This window comes from Cryptomeria japonica, chromosome 1 (assembly GCF_030272615.1).
Source record: "Cryptomeria japonica chromosome 1, Sugi_1.0, whole genome shotgun sequence".
In the NCBI taxonomy this organism is placed as follows: domain Eukaryota; kingdom Viridiplantae; phylum Streptophyta; class Pinopsida; order Cupressales; family Cupressaceae; genus Cryptomeria; species Cryptomeria japonica.
In genome coordinates, this window is record NC_081405.1 from 145,480,657 (window position 1) to 145,496,068 (window position 15,412).

Here is a 15,412-nt window from a genome sequence, read left to right on the forward strand (position 1 = left end):
CCCCACCGTGGTTTTTCCCATTTGAGTTTCCAAGTGAAAAATCTGTATGTTATGTGTTATGCATTTTTCATGTGATGTTTATTACTTGGTTGAAAGATTATGCATGCAAAGTTAATAGGTTATGATATTACTGGTATACCACATGCATATGTTATTGGGTAAAGTTGATATCAAGTATTGATCATATTTGAAGTGTCTAGACTTATCAGTTTATGGTGTCTAATGTCTTACTATGTTTAACTGGTATTGTCGTGGTTAAGTTCAGTAATGGTGACAACCAATTGGTATTGCTTCAACTAGATAATTTGTTGAGAAAGTTTTTTCATCTATACTGATTCACCCCCCATCTCAATACTGGTTGGGATATTTGATGTTCATCATTATTCATCATTCCCAAGTGGATGCGATGATTTAAGATGTTTACTTATGCAAAATCGTGCCTTGAAGGTCGAAATAGGATTTAATTAGGGCTTTTGATGAGTTAATTGATTAAAAGAATATAATAAAAAAGGGGCACACTTAAGATTAAGGGCCCAATTTTATGATGTGTAGAGGGATGAAAGAGGAATTTACCTTTAATTAAATTAATTAATTAAATCCTTAAATGAAAATTAAAATTTAAGATGCAGCACACTAAGGCAGGTTCTAATCTAAGCATGGAATTGTACGACCCAATTAAGGGTATACAATTTACGACACTACAAGTTGCAAGTGATCATTAAGCTATTATAGGATTGATTTATAACTATTACATTAGGAATGATGAAGGGATAATCTACCCAACACTCACACATAACATAACAATAGATATTTCCACACACAAATGTAGGAAGGATAACAACCTAATCTCAACTTATTTAATAAAATCAAATTATAGATTTAGAAATTATAATGCTATAGTCATATGGGCTTAACTTATTGTAAAAATTCACCTCTCTATGAAAACTCTACAATTTAGATCCACGATATACACTAATGGATTTATCTTTTGTAACCTCTATTCACCTCTTTATTTGGGACAAATAATTTCCATAAAATGTTATAGAAAGAGAAACTCATTTTCTTTGCAACCTATAAGTCCTACTACTTGTTTTCCTACCTAAGAATATTTTTCAGTGGAAACTTGAAATTTAGTAGAAAAAATTCTAAGAGCTAAAACTTTTGACTGAAGCGATTAATTTATTATTATAATCTATTATTAAAAATATCATGAAGAGATGTATAACATTGAAGTGATCATTTTGTCCACTTTTCAAGATTTTACAAGGCTTCTAAGGACTTCAATTTTATTTGGAAACTTTTTGCAAAAAATTTCCAAGGATGAAAAGTTTAATATATCTCAAATGACATAAGATATTGACATGAATATGCCACCATTTGATTTAGTATCCAATTCTACTCCTTGGGGTAAGTTTTTATGTCCATATGTGCATGTACGAGATAACTTACCAAACATAACAAGTGATGATAGTTGACATTTTTAGACTTCATACTGCTCTACACCTCCAAAGAGTCATCATGGGCTCGAAAACAACTAAAGAAACCTACAAATAAGAAAAAAAAAACAGCAATTTTTTTGTGTGAAGGAAGATGGAAGATTGCCTTACACCACTAGATGGTCGTGCATCAAGTAGTGTGTTTAGATGTTTATATCAGAAGGTTTCTATGACTATAAATTCTTCATCAGTGTAAGAGAGTGATTAAATCATTTTAACCATATATCCTCTTCATTCAATCATTACACAATGAGGAAGATACAAGCACATTACATATATGATGTTTATTACTAAATCAATGATAGAGGATATAACCATATAACTTATTAATTCAATCATTATATAGTAGGAGACAACATATGAATTTTCATGTGCTAATTATTCTATTTTTTTAAATATTACGTGTGTGTTTGAATGATTATCAAACATAATTTTATTCTCTTGAGATAATATTGGTAGAATTCATTAATGGAGTCTCATAGGTTTTCAGGGAATTGTTGTATTTTTTTATTTTTATAGAAAATAAACTATGTGAAATTATATTTGATTTAATAGTAGTTGGCCTTTCTAATTTTATATAATTTTGAAAACATATATTTCTCTATATAAAATTCTACAACTCATAGAAAAGGCTTCATCTTATTTGATTGCAATAGAGATCTCCTCTCTGAAGTAAATATATATTTTGTCACTTCAAAGCATCTTATTCTCATGGATGCCAAGTGAGAATTTCTTCACATGTTACATCATAAGGAATTAACATTATTTCTCAAAATTTGTTGCATATTACTATTATTTAAATAGAATTATGGTTGCATACCTTCCTTTGTAGTTTCTCAATCGCCACTTGAGATGTGAACACTAAATTTGAGATAATATGGATAAATGAAACCCCTCTTCACCATGATTTTTCTTAGATAAATGCAAACATAATAGTGTAGAAATAATTCTTAGTAAATATGTTTTTAATCTATGTATTTATGTTGGATTCAATTAGGAATTCATGATGTAATTTATTACCTTTCTTAAATAAATATCACCCATGATAGAATGATCCCTCTATAGTGTATCCAACATTTTGCGAAAGTGCAACATTGAAATCATCTTTTTTGTACAGAATTTTCACCTTTCTCACCAATAGGAGCTAAAATTTAAGAATTAAAATATGATGTGAACTAGTCATTTTTAAGATTTTGTGTAGATTTCTTTGTTTAAATTAAGTGGGGGAGGGCCCAAACCCATTAGAGATCAGAAAAAGTACATTAGAACATGAGAGGAACAACAAAGTTACACCTTGGTAACTCAACAACAATACCAAAAATTTGAATGAGAACAAAACATATCACTAATAGAAATAAAAAATATAGTTGAGATGTGGCCACAAAGGAACAGTTTGAGATATTTGGGTCAAAAGAGAATAACCCTTTTTACTACGAAACACAATAATCCAAAAGCAATCCCTTTTTGGAGAAACAAGAGGAGCAATGCTGGCAAAATTTTTATGTATAAAAGTTAAATATGTATTTTAATAACTTATTTTTATAATTAATAGTACTTTTAAAAAGTGATATTTATTCTATAATGCATAAATATTTTTACTATAAATTCTTAAATATAAATTGGTAACATCAATATCTTGCGCATAGATATTTTACTTTAATATTAGTTTTACTATGATATCTTTTAATGTCATATATATATATATATATATATATATATATATATATATATATATATATATATATATATATATATATATATATATATATATATATATATATATATATATATATATATATATATATATATATATATATATATATATATATATATATAAAATAAAATCTAGAAGAGTCATTTCTTAGTGATTGATTCACCCTCTTGATATTATTATAAATAATAAATCATTTTCAAATCAAACCCAATCTGAATAACTTTAGTAGTATCAATAACTTTGAAATATTTCTTTTTTAGAAGTTTGGATTATAGTTGATCTTGTTTCTTACACCATCACCAACAATGTTTAGTACCCGAGTCCTAAGTATTTAAATTACAATGAAAAAGATAAAGAACACTATATCATTTAGGTATATAAACCTCATTCCATGTATTCAAAATTTATTTGTATTTTTTTGGATTTCCTTGTAAATGAAATTTAATAGAAAGAGTTAATCAAATTGCTTTACAAAAAGTAAGAACATAAAGCTCCATACATTTATAAATAGGAAGATCTTGGAGCACTAAACTTAGAAAGGTAAGACACCATGCAATTTAGAAAACTATTGGAAGGCATACTGAAAAATATGCACTCTAAACATATAACTTAAAATCCTCTTCCTTTGGAGTCAATTAGGTAGACTAACTAACAAGGGAATAACAAGATAATCCAAGGGAAGCTATGCTATTTTAAAAAAATAATTCACTTGTAATTATCTATTGAATGCTAAAAGAAATATTAAAAAAATAATAATTTATCTATAGTCATTAATCTCTTGACAAGAAGCCAAAAAAACCATATTTAGAGCCCTCCTTGATTGATAGCTTCTTGGATTTCAACAACAACCATTAAAAAAATTGTTGGTATTTGATTGAAGTTTGCATTTATGAATTATTGTGTTGTGATTGATGTCAATTGTAATTAGTAATGATGTTGTTTTGCACCTGGAAGATTGACCAAGTGAAGGAAATTAGTATTACTTTAGAAGTAGTGAGATCAACCGGTAACCCTCCCTGTTGATATGCTAAACCCTAACTAGTGGGGCTTAGTGAACTAGTTGTATTTATTTATGATCAAATGGTGATCGGTAATGATTATACCACGTATGTGTGTTGTATGTGATAAGTTTCAAATGGTTTTTGGCATGTAGAGATAACAGATTTATCTTGGGAGTGAGCAAGTTCATTGCATGAAGAGGAAACCACGTGATGAGTTACTGGAATCAATGAAGTGGTGATCAAGGAGCGGTCGAGGTTGTCTTGAACAATGTATAATGATTTTTAAAGTAATCTAATAGTCATACTTGAACCGATTTGTTTGTAATCCCTATGAGATCTTAGGTTTGTGATGTGTTACCGACCTATTGTTTTGCATATAAGGTCGATGAGTTGTTTTGTTGTAGTGTTGGCAAATTTTGTTAAGTGTTAGTGTGATTGGTTGTCAAACCAAAAGGAGTATCTGCAATATTTTTAAAGGCATATAGGAGCATGAAAAGAATATGATCAAGCAGAGTAGCGCTATTTACTAGAGAAGCAAACCCCTATTGTTCTCTAACGATTACATCAATTAAATCCCTTAACTGGGTAAGCTTTAACAAGCTTAGTGCTATCTAAATCCTCTAACTAGGTGATCCATTAGCTTGCATTTTAAATCCTCTATCGAGGTTACTCCTAACAGGGCATTTCTTCTTATAGGGCATTATAGTCAATCCCTTGGGTGGTCCCTAACAAGATCTGTTCTTAACAGGACTTTTTGTAAAGTTTTAACAGACTCGGCTCCTAACAAGGTGAATTTCAAAAGAGTTCAGAATACTGGTGGGTATTCATCCCCACCATGGTTTTTCCCATTTGGGTTTCCACGTCAAAAATCATTGTGTCAAGTGGTGAATGGATTTTGTGGTTATGATTGCTATGGTTAAGCTGCTTAACTATTAAATCCACTTAGTTATGATATGATGACCACTAGTAATCTGAAATGTGCTTTTACTATTGCTAGTAAAGTATTTTGATGATTTGGTTAAATAGTTTTTGGAGTTTCAGATCTATTTTACTATTATTTTGGTATGCTAGTCAATCGGTAAAACTATTAGTGCTATTGCAGTTTGTAACTTAGTGTTTGAACCGGTTTAGTTCAATGATTGACTTGTGAGATTATTTTTGAGTTTGGTGAAAGTATTTTTAGTTTTCTATCTACTGATTCACCCCTCCCTCTCAGTATTTATCCAGATCCTTATTGATTTATCATATCATCTATTGGTATCAGAGCATCTTAGGTCCTCTAGTGTTTAGGCCTAACAGCTTGAGGTAAAGATCTAGTAGAAAATGATGAAGAAAGTAAGTCCAAGGTTTAATAGGGAAAACTACAGAATATGGAGTGATGGGATGAAAATATATATCAAGAGTCTAGGAAATCAATACTGGGAAAATGTTGTTACACCATATACTGCACCTAGTGGAACTCTGACTGATGATCAAAAGAAAAAGTAACAAGAGAATAATCAAGCATTGGAAGCCATTATCAGTTCTTTGTCTGACTCAGAGTATGTAGATATTCATGGTCTAAAATATTCTTATGGTGTGTGGAAGAAACTTGACGAGATCTATACCGATTATGAGCATGTGAAGATTGCCAAAGAAGAGAGTCTGAGAGGTAAATTTGATGACATGTGGATGCCTGAAGGTGAGAATATTCAGTAGTATGGTCAGAGGACCAAGGAGATAGTTAGTGAGATCAAGAGTGGTGGTGGTAAAGTGGAGGATGCCACAGTGGTTAGTAAGGTGTAGAGAACCCTCCTACCGGTCTACGCTATCCAAGTTGCAACTATTCAGGAGCTAAATTCTATTGATAAAACAAAGGTAACTCTTGATTCCATAATTGGAAAACTTACTGCATTTGAAGTAAATGGTTATAATCATAGTGCTCAGAAATCTAAATCTGCATTTAAAGCTTTAGTCTCTAATTTCCACCTATGAGGAAAAGAAGAGATGTTAGTCACAATTATGAGTCTAGATCCAGTAGAGAAGTTGATGATGAAGACAGTTTGATCCAACTTGAAGCATTGTTGGCCAAGTGATTACCCAGAGGTATCGGTAAGTACGAAGGTAAATTATCTTCGAAGTGTTTTGCATGTAACAAGATTGGTCATATTGCTGCTAACTATTCTAATGGTGATAATGAGAAAAAGAATGAGAAGTAAAAGAAGTACAAAAAGGAAAAAGAGATTGCCTCATTGTAGTTGACGATGGTATCACTAATGAGGAATCGGAGGGAGATGCTAATGAAGATATTTTCTTTGTTGCCATTAAAGAGGAGACATCTGATTAGAAGGCATTAGTTTCTCTCATGGATAGTTTTTATTATTGGATCATTGATAGTGGTTGTTCACACCACATGACCGGTGACTGATGTAAATTTCTTACTTTGAAGGAATTTGATGGAGGAGTTGTGAGATTTGGAAATGACTCACCCTGCATGGTAAAAGGAAAGGGAACCATTTCTCTTAATGGAAAGAGCAGTGTAGATGATGTCTATGGGGTTGATGGATTAAAGCACAATCTTTTGAGTGTAGCTCAACTCTATGACAAAGGTTATCCATTGAAATTTAAGAATGGAATGTGCCAAATCTATGGGAGAAAAGGTGAAGTGATTGCAACTGCAAGTAGACAAAAGGTAACCTATTTCACCTAAATCCTAAGGTCAACAACTGTTTAATTGCTAAAGTAGATGATAGCTAGCTTTGGTATCAAAGATTTTGTCATATAAATTTTGATAACATTGTCAAAGTTAGTAAGTCCAAGTCAGTAAGAGGTTACCTCAGTTGGACAAACCAAAGAATGCTGTATATAAGGAATGACAGTTAGGGAAGATGACATCTTCAACTTTTAAGAGTAAATCTTTCTCTATAGAATATTTGTTAGATTTGGTTCATACAGACCTCTGTGGGCCAATAAGGACTAAAATTAATCAAGGTGATAGATATTTTATGATCTTCACTATTGATTGCTCAAGAATGATGTGGGTCACATTCTTGAAGGACAAAATAGAAGCCTCTAGTAAGTTCAAGGCATTCAGAGCCTTGGTTGAAAAGGAAAGTGGCAAGAAGATAAAGTGTCTGAGGATTGACCAAGGAGGTGAATTTACTTCTAAGGAATTCACTAGATATTGTGAAGACAATGGAATTAAGAGGCAACTTTCTGCACTTAGAACACCATAGCAAAATGGTATTGCAAAGAGGAACAACTGATTAGTTGTGGAAGTTACTAGAACGATGCTAATACAAGGAAGTGTTGCAAAAAATTTTTGGAGAGAAGGTGTTAGCACAACTGTCTACACTATGAAACAAATTTTGGTAAAGAGAGGTAAGGATAAAACTACTTATGAATATTGGTATGGTAGATCACCCAATGTTAGTTATTTTAAGATTTTTGGCAGTAAATGTTTTATCAAGAGAGGTAACTATGTTGGTAAGTTTGATGCTAAGAGTGATGAAGGCATATTTCTTGGTTACTCCACTAAGAGTAAAGCCTACAAATGCTACAACAACCGGACAAAGAGAATCATTTAAAGTGTAGATGTTTGAGTGGATGAGTATCCTAAAGTTATAGGAGACACTAGTGAGGAGAAGAAGGAAGATGAACCTTACATTCTAATTTTGGAACCAGAACTGGTGAAGCCAGAAGTTGATGTAGAGAATGTTGTAGTACCAGTTCAACCGGAACAGGTAGATTCTGAAGAAGAAGATGATGATAGTGAGGAAGAAGAACCTGAAGATAATGATCATGCTATTCCAAGGTATGTGAGACTCAATCATAAACCTGGCCAGATTATTGGAGATAAAGATGTTGGAGTGTTAACCAAAAGAAGAATTAGAGAGAATTCTTGCATGATCTCCACTATTGAGCCTAGAACTGCTAAGGAAGTCTTTGGAGATGATCATTGGGTCAAAGCTATGGAATAAGAGCTTGACCAAATTGAGAAGAACAACACATGGACTCTAGTACCCAGACTGCTGAATAAAAATGTGATAGGTACTAAATGGGTATTCAGGAATAAACTGAATGAAGATGGAGTAGTAGTCAGAAATAAAGCCAAATTGGTATGCAAAGGTTATGCACAAGAAGGAGAGGAATATGGTGAGACATTTGCACCAGTTGCTAGATTGGAAGGTGTTAGGACTCTACTTGCATTTGCAGCATATAAAGGATTCAAAGTATATCAGATGGATGTGAAGTCAACATTTCTAAATGGAATACTGGAAGAGGATGTATACATTGAACAACCAGATGATTATGCTTTGACAGATGCAAAGGACATGGTGTGTAAACTACATAAGGAACTATACGGTTTGAAGCAAGCACTAAGACCATGGTATGAAAGACTACATTCACACCTAATGAAGATAGCTTTTTAGAGAACCAGTGAAGACAATAATATATCTCTCAAGTTTGAAGGAGATAAGATACTGGTGAGTGAAGCATTTGTGGATGATATCATTTTTGGAGGCAATGATGACATGTGTTATGACTTTGCAAATGAGATGAAAAGTGAATTTGAATTGTCTCTGGTTGGAGAGATAAAATTGTTCATAGGTTTGCAAATTCAATAGATGAAGAGTGGTATCTTTATCACATAGTTCAAAAAATGTGAAAGAGGTATTGAAGACATTTGGAATGGGAGACTATAAACCAGCTGGGACACCAATGGGTATAGGTTGTAAACTTTCTAACGATGACGATTCTGCATCCGTTGATGAAAAGGAGTACACGTCTATGGTAGGGAAACTGCATTATGTTGTTCACAGCAGACTAGATATTGCTCATGTAGTTGGATTAGTTGCTAGATTTCAGAAGAACCCAAAGGAAAAACACATGATTGCAACTAAAAGGATATTCAGATATTTCAAAGGTACTATTGATTATGGTTTATGGTATCCATAGGCAGATAAATTTGATTTGAAGATTTATACAGATGTAGACTGGGCACGAATTGTTGATGACAGAAAGAGAACAAGCGGTGGTTCATTATTTCTTGGAGGAAGACTTGTATCTTGGAGCAGCAAGAAGCAGAGCTGTATATCAAAATGATTCAAGTTGAAAATAATAGAACTAGTAAATATTTTATGTGATAACACCATTGCAATAAATATTTCAAAGAACGAGGTGTTGCATGCTAGAACCAAGCATATTGAGCTAAAATGTCATTTCTTGAGGGAGAAAGTGCAGAGTAAAGATGTGTTACTAGAGAATGTATCTACTAAGGAGCAACTAACGGATATCTTTACTAAACCTCTACCTAAGACTACTTTTTAGTATCTTAGAAATCAGTTAGGGGTTGTGCCCCTACATGAGGTCAATTGAGCAGATGTGGAAGACATCAGTCTCAGAGCTAATTGAAGAATCTTGAAGTAGAATAGGTGTAAAGTGGAGTTATTCCACAGGAGGGCATCAAGTTGTAGATCATTGATGCAATACAGTGAAGTATGACATTGCATGTTTTACTTTCACTTTGGCATTTTTCTCAAAGGGGGAGAATATTTGTATGATTGATAGAGAGAAGAACTATAGCTAGTTACCAGCTGAAGACATGGGGACTAAGTTGAAGGAGAGTACATGGTGTAATGTAAACCAAGATTCCTATACCTATGTATGTGCATTAATCTCATTCATTCCAATCAAGGGTATTGATATTTGTATTGCCATCAATGCCAAAGGGGGAGATTGTTGGTATTTGAATGAAGATTGCATTGATGAACTATTGTGTTGTCATTGATGTCAATTGTAATCAGTAATGATGTTGTTATGATGTTATTTTGCAATTGGTAGATTGAGCAAGTGAAGGAAACCGGTATTACTTTAGCGGTAATCCTACCTATTGATATGATAAACCCTAACTGGTGGAGCTTAGTGAATCAGTTGTATTGATTAATGATCAAATGGTGATCGGTAATGATTATGCCGCGTATACATGTTGTATGTGATAAGTTTCAAATGGTTCTTGGTGTATAGTGATAACGATTTTATCTTGGGAATGAGTGAGTTCATTACATGAATAGGAAACCGCATGATGAGTTATTGGAGTCGATGAAGCGGTGATCAAGGAGTTGTCAAGGTTGTCTTGAATAATGTGCAATGATTGCTATGTAATCTAATGGCCATAATTGAACAGATTTGTTTGTAATCTCTATGAGATCTTAGGTTTGTGATATGTTACCAACCTATTGTTTTGCATATAAGGTCGATGAGTTGTTTTGTAGTAGTGTTGCCAATTTTGGTTAAGTGTCAGTGTGATTGGTTACCAAACCAGAAGGAGTATCTGTAGTATGTGTAAAGGTAGATAGGAGCATGAAAAGGATTTGATCAAGTAGAGTAGTGCTATTTACCAGATCAACAAACCCCTATTATTCTCTAACAATTACAATAGTTAAATACCTTAACCGAGTAAGCCTTAATAAGCTTAGTGCTATCTAAATCCTCTAACTAGGTGATCCATTAGGTTGGATTTTAAATCCTCTATTAAGGTTACTCCTAACAGGGTATTGCTTCTAATAGAGCATTATAGTCAATCACTTAACAGGTGATCCCTAACAGGATTTGTTCTTAACAGGACTTTTTGTAAAGATTTAACAAGCTTGGCTCCTAACAGGGTAAACTTTAGAAGAGTTCAAAATACTTGTGGGTATTCATCCCCACCATGGTTTTTCCCATTTGGGTGTCCACGTCAAAAATCATTGTGTCAAGTGGTGAATAGTTTTTGTGGTTATGATTGCTACGGTTAATCTGCTAAACTGTTAAATCCACTTAGTTATGATATGATGACCGACATTAATATGAAATGTGCTTTTACTATTGCTAGTAAAGTATTTTGATATTTTGGTTAAATGGTTTTTGGAGTTTCAGATCCGTTTTACTATTATTTTGGTATGCTAGTCAACTGGTAAAACTGTTAGTGCTATTACAGTTTGTAGCTCAATATTTGAACCAATTTAGTTTAGTGATTGACTTGTGAGATTGTTTTTGAGTTTGGTGAAAGTATTGTGAGTTTTCTATCTACTGATTCACCCCCACCCCCACCTCTCAATAGTTGTCCGGATCCTTATTGATTCATCATATTATCAGAAATATCATCCATAAAGTGAAGATAAGAATGAGAATTAAGATCTTCAACCACTTCAATTGTAAATATTTCCATTAACTCTTTGCTAATTAGAATAAAAAATAAGAAGATCACTTAATCATAGCCTTCTAGAATATGAAATAGATAAAGAAGAAAATAAAAAAGTCACATCCCACTCAATCCACCTTGAATATAAACCAAAGCTAGATGAAATATTCTTTTGGAAGGACCATTGGACCCTATAATAAGCTGTGGTCATGTTCACCTTGATAAATATAGCTCTCTTCTAAGAATACCCCATGGAATGAATGGCTTAGAAAACAATAACAATATTGTTAAAAATCTAAGAACCTTTCCTGAAGTCTCCTACTTAGATGATATCATAGAATAAATGAATTCATTTTTTATTATCAATAATTATTTTGGTAACAACCCAATAAGAGAAATTATTAAGAGTAGGGAAGAATAGATCAAAACAGTTAACCTCCACTTTCTTTGGAATTAAAGTCAAAAAATAGAATTGATTACTTTATGTGCATCTACTAGTTAGTCTAAGAATGACACATCTTTTAGAAGATGATCATTCGAGATGTCTTAGGATTGCTAAAAAATCTAAAGAGAGAAACCATTAGCTAAGAGACTTACCTTTCATCATCTGGAAACTATTGTTTTTTTTTTATTCCTCTTGTGGTAGGCCCCTTAATAAGACCGTTCATTTCTTTAATGACCAAAGGATGAATGAAATATAAAATAGACTTGTCCATTGCAATAGGATCACTTTCTTTAAACGAACATGAAAAATGATAAACTTTTTTATTAATCTCTTGAGATGAAGATTGTTGAATTCATTAAAAGATAATAAATGAAATAACATTGCTACTCTTATTTTTACCTAAACTATAGAAATGTGTGCATTAAATCTCTTTCTTAAAGCCAATAAATTCTTGATTTTTCTATTGAACAAATTTCCTTCCAAAGTTTCAATTCATGTAGTTCTTCAAAAAGAGATGACTCATCCATAAGTAATTCTCTAGTCATACCAATTTCTCTAATTTGAAAACTAATATAATCTAATACTTTTTTACACTTATTTCTTTTATTGAATTATACTTTCAAAACCAAACCTTTCCACCATTTTAACTTGATCTTAACAAATTGAAACCTTATATGAAAAGGCAATACATAGTAATACCAAAAAAGGTTTACCCTATAACCACCATACTGCCATGTTCTCACATATAGCCTGATTACAAAACCACATTAATTGAAACATGAAAGGGTACTCGCCTGTAGCTATTCTGGCTCCAAAACTGCAATATGGAGTCAATAACATGCAGGTTATTGATCATTATACACCGTTGATTTTGAAAAAATCAACTACGATTTTTTAAGTTGTCAATAACATGCTATACGAATTGAAGGTTTTAGAGCCAAAAAAATAAAATAAATACTACTTAATTACACAATACAATAAGCCTGTGAGGTGAAAGAACTAAAACGTACGGTGGATCATAAAGACATGATTTTGGTTAGAAGAGCTACATTAGCTAGTACTCTTTTCCAAAGTCATCCAGAGTGCGGGAAGTCATCCTTCAATCAAGGCTACTTGTCGCGTAAGTCAAAGAACTTAAGCTTTTGGAATGGTGGTCTCAGCAAACGTAGAAAACAAGGAACGACATAGATCGATTGGACAAAATCTGTCACATTGATGCAGACATTGAGAGCATTTTCAATCGTCCATTTTGACAAACGTTTTGCAATTTTTCTTCTACTTAGAAGAATTTTTAATTTACATGTCACGTTACTGTTTGTATATAATGCTCAGTATTTATCTCTCGCAATAAATGGCATGCTAAGTCAAACGACTAGCGATTTCCAACGCACTAATAAGGAAGAAAAGCTAGTATGGGTAAAGACTTGACTTGGTTCAGCAGTTTTTTCTTGTGGGTTCCCCGTACTTACATCAATGCTTCGCTCAAAGTCACCCAGACTACACGTCTGTCTTCCTTCCATTGCGTGTCGTGTAAGTTAAGAACTCGGTTATTCAGAATGATAGTCTTCGCAAACCTACCAAACAAGCAGGATTGCCAACACCGAAAGACGGAGATTAACCAGACAAATCTGTGACGTTGGTGCTCAGAAAGCAATGAAAGATGGAGAATAATTGGAAAATTCTGTGACAGAGACTATGTTGCTGTTTTTGTTGTTATTACTGTGTATATTCAAAGCTTTCTTTTCATTTCATTTCAATAGTTAGGTATAGAAGAACTTGGTTGTTGATGTTTTTGTTGCTACAATTCAACTCTAAGACTGTTTGGCCTAGTAGGTGTAATTCAAAAATTCCATTCCTTTCAGTTCAATGGCTAGATATAAGAGACGGTGGTTGATGTTTTAGTTGTTAATGGAATTGAAATTTATTTTTTCTTTGCTTTTTGTTAGCATTTTCTTTTTCTGTTTTAAATCTTAATTTTATTATTAATTTATTTGTTCTTTTTGACAAATTTTTATTTCTAGTTTAATTTTATGTATTTAGCTTCTTTTTGTTAGTTTGTATTAATTTTTATCTATTTTTTATTAATTTTATTTTCTTGTTTTCTTTCATTTATTCTTTAGGTTATTTTTTACTCTTTTAGTTAAAAGTCTTGTTTTGTTTAATTTGAGTTTAATCATTTTCTTTATTTAACTTAATTTATTTTTTCTTGTTGATTGTTTTATTTCATGAAATTTTATTTTATTTTATTTTTTGATAGGTAATAGGTTGTAGTCGGAATTATTTATTTATTTATTTATTATTATGTTTAATTAGATTGACCCCAAGACCTTCCCCACTCTATGGAAGGCCAAGAGTCACAGCTTAGAATTCTACTTTAGATGTCCCTATTGGGAATTGAACTTGGGTCTCGACAATGAGAACCTAGTGTTTTAATCAATTAAGCTCGACCCCTTGGACATTTTATGAATTTTTTTATTTCTTAAGTCTATTATTTATTCTTTTGGTCTCTCTTGTCTTGATTTTCTTCATTCTTCCCTTCGTCCTTTATCCTTTTTTTTTCATTCCTTCGAACACCTAACTCTTAGTTTCTCATGCCTTTCTTCTTAAACTTCAAGTCTATATATCTCTTTATTCTTCTTGGTATGCTAACATTTTTATATTCTCTTCTCTGTTGCATTGAAGATGGATCATAAGGTTTGATCTGAAATGTTGACAAAACAAAATTTACATGGTCTAATAAATAAGAAAGCACATTAACGATAGTGGATGTATAAAATGATAACTATATAGTTGTTATATATAAAGAGAGAAAAGGGGATGAAAATTTATTAATAAAAGAAAAATCATTAGAAAGTATGAAGAACAACAGTCCAAGAGGAAACATACAACTCGTAAAAAAGACCTGTGCCTCCCCCTCCAAGGAGACCATAGGGCAGCCCAACAATTAACCTGACATGTCTTCCAAAACAAATTTTCTCTAAAATTGTGCAAATACTCTAGGGGTAATAGACCACATTGACTAAGATTCCACCTCCCCAATCAATAAAAGGCCCTTTTACCCAAATAATCAACCATTTTGTTCCACTCCCATAGTATGTGACAAAAAGAGATAGAATCTGAAGAACCACTTAGACTAAAGATTTGTCTTACCAACAAGGCCTACAACAAATTTACTTCATCCAACCTTTGAACATTTAGCATATCAACTCCAATCTTTCATTCTAATTGATAGATAATTCTGCACCAACCTAATGAATAACCTTTTATTAACACCAAAAGAATAGCTAGAGCCTCCATAAAATTATTAGTTTGTTGTCCTATATATATAGAAAGGAAAATTGGCTAGCTCCACAACTATCTCTACCTATAACTCCAATTCCCACACTTCCAGGATTTCCCCTAGAAGATCCATCTGTATCAATATTTATTGCTAGGGGAGGGGAGACCAATTCCCATATCTTTAGATCCTTTTCCTAGCATGCTGCCCCATCTTTTGTTAAAAATGCTTTATACCATAGCTAGTTAGTTCCAAATTTCTAATTACTTCCAAATCCCCTACGTCCATAGAGATATAAAAATTAAACTTTGTAGATA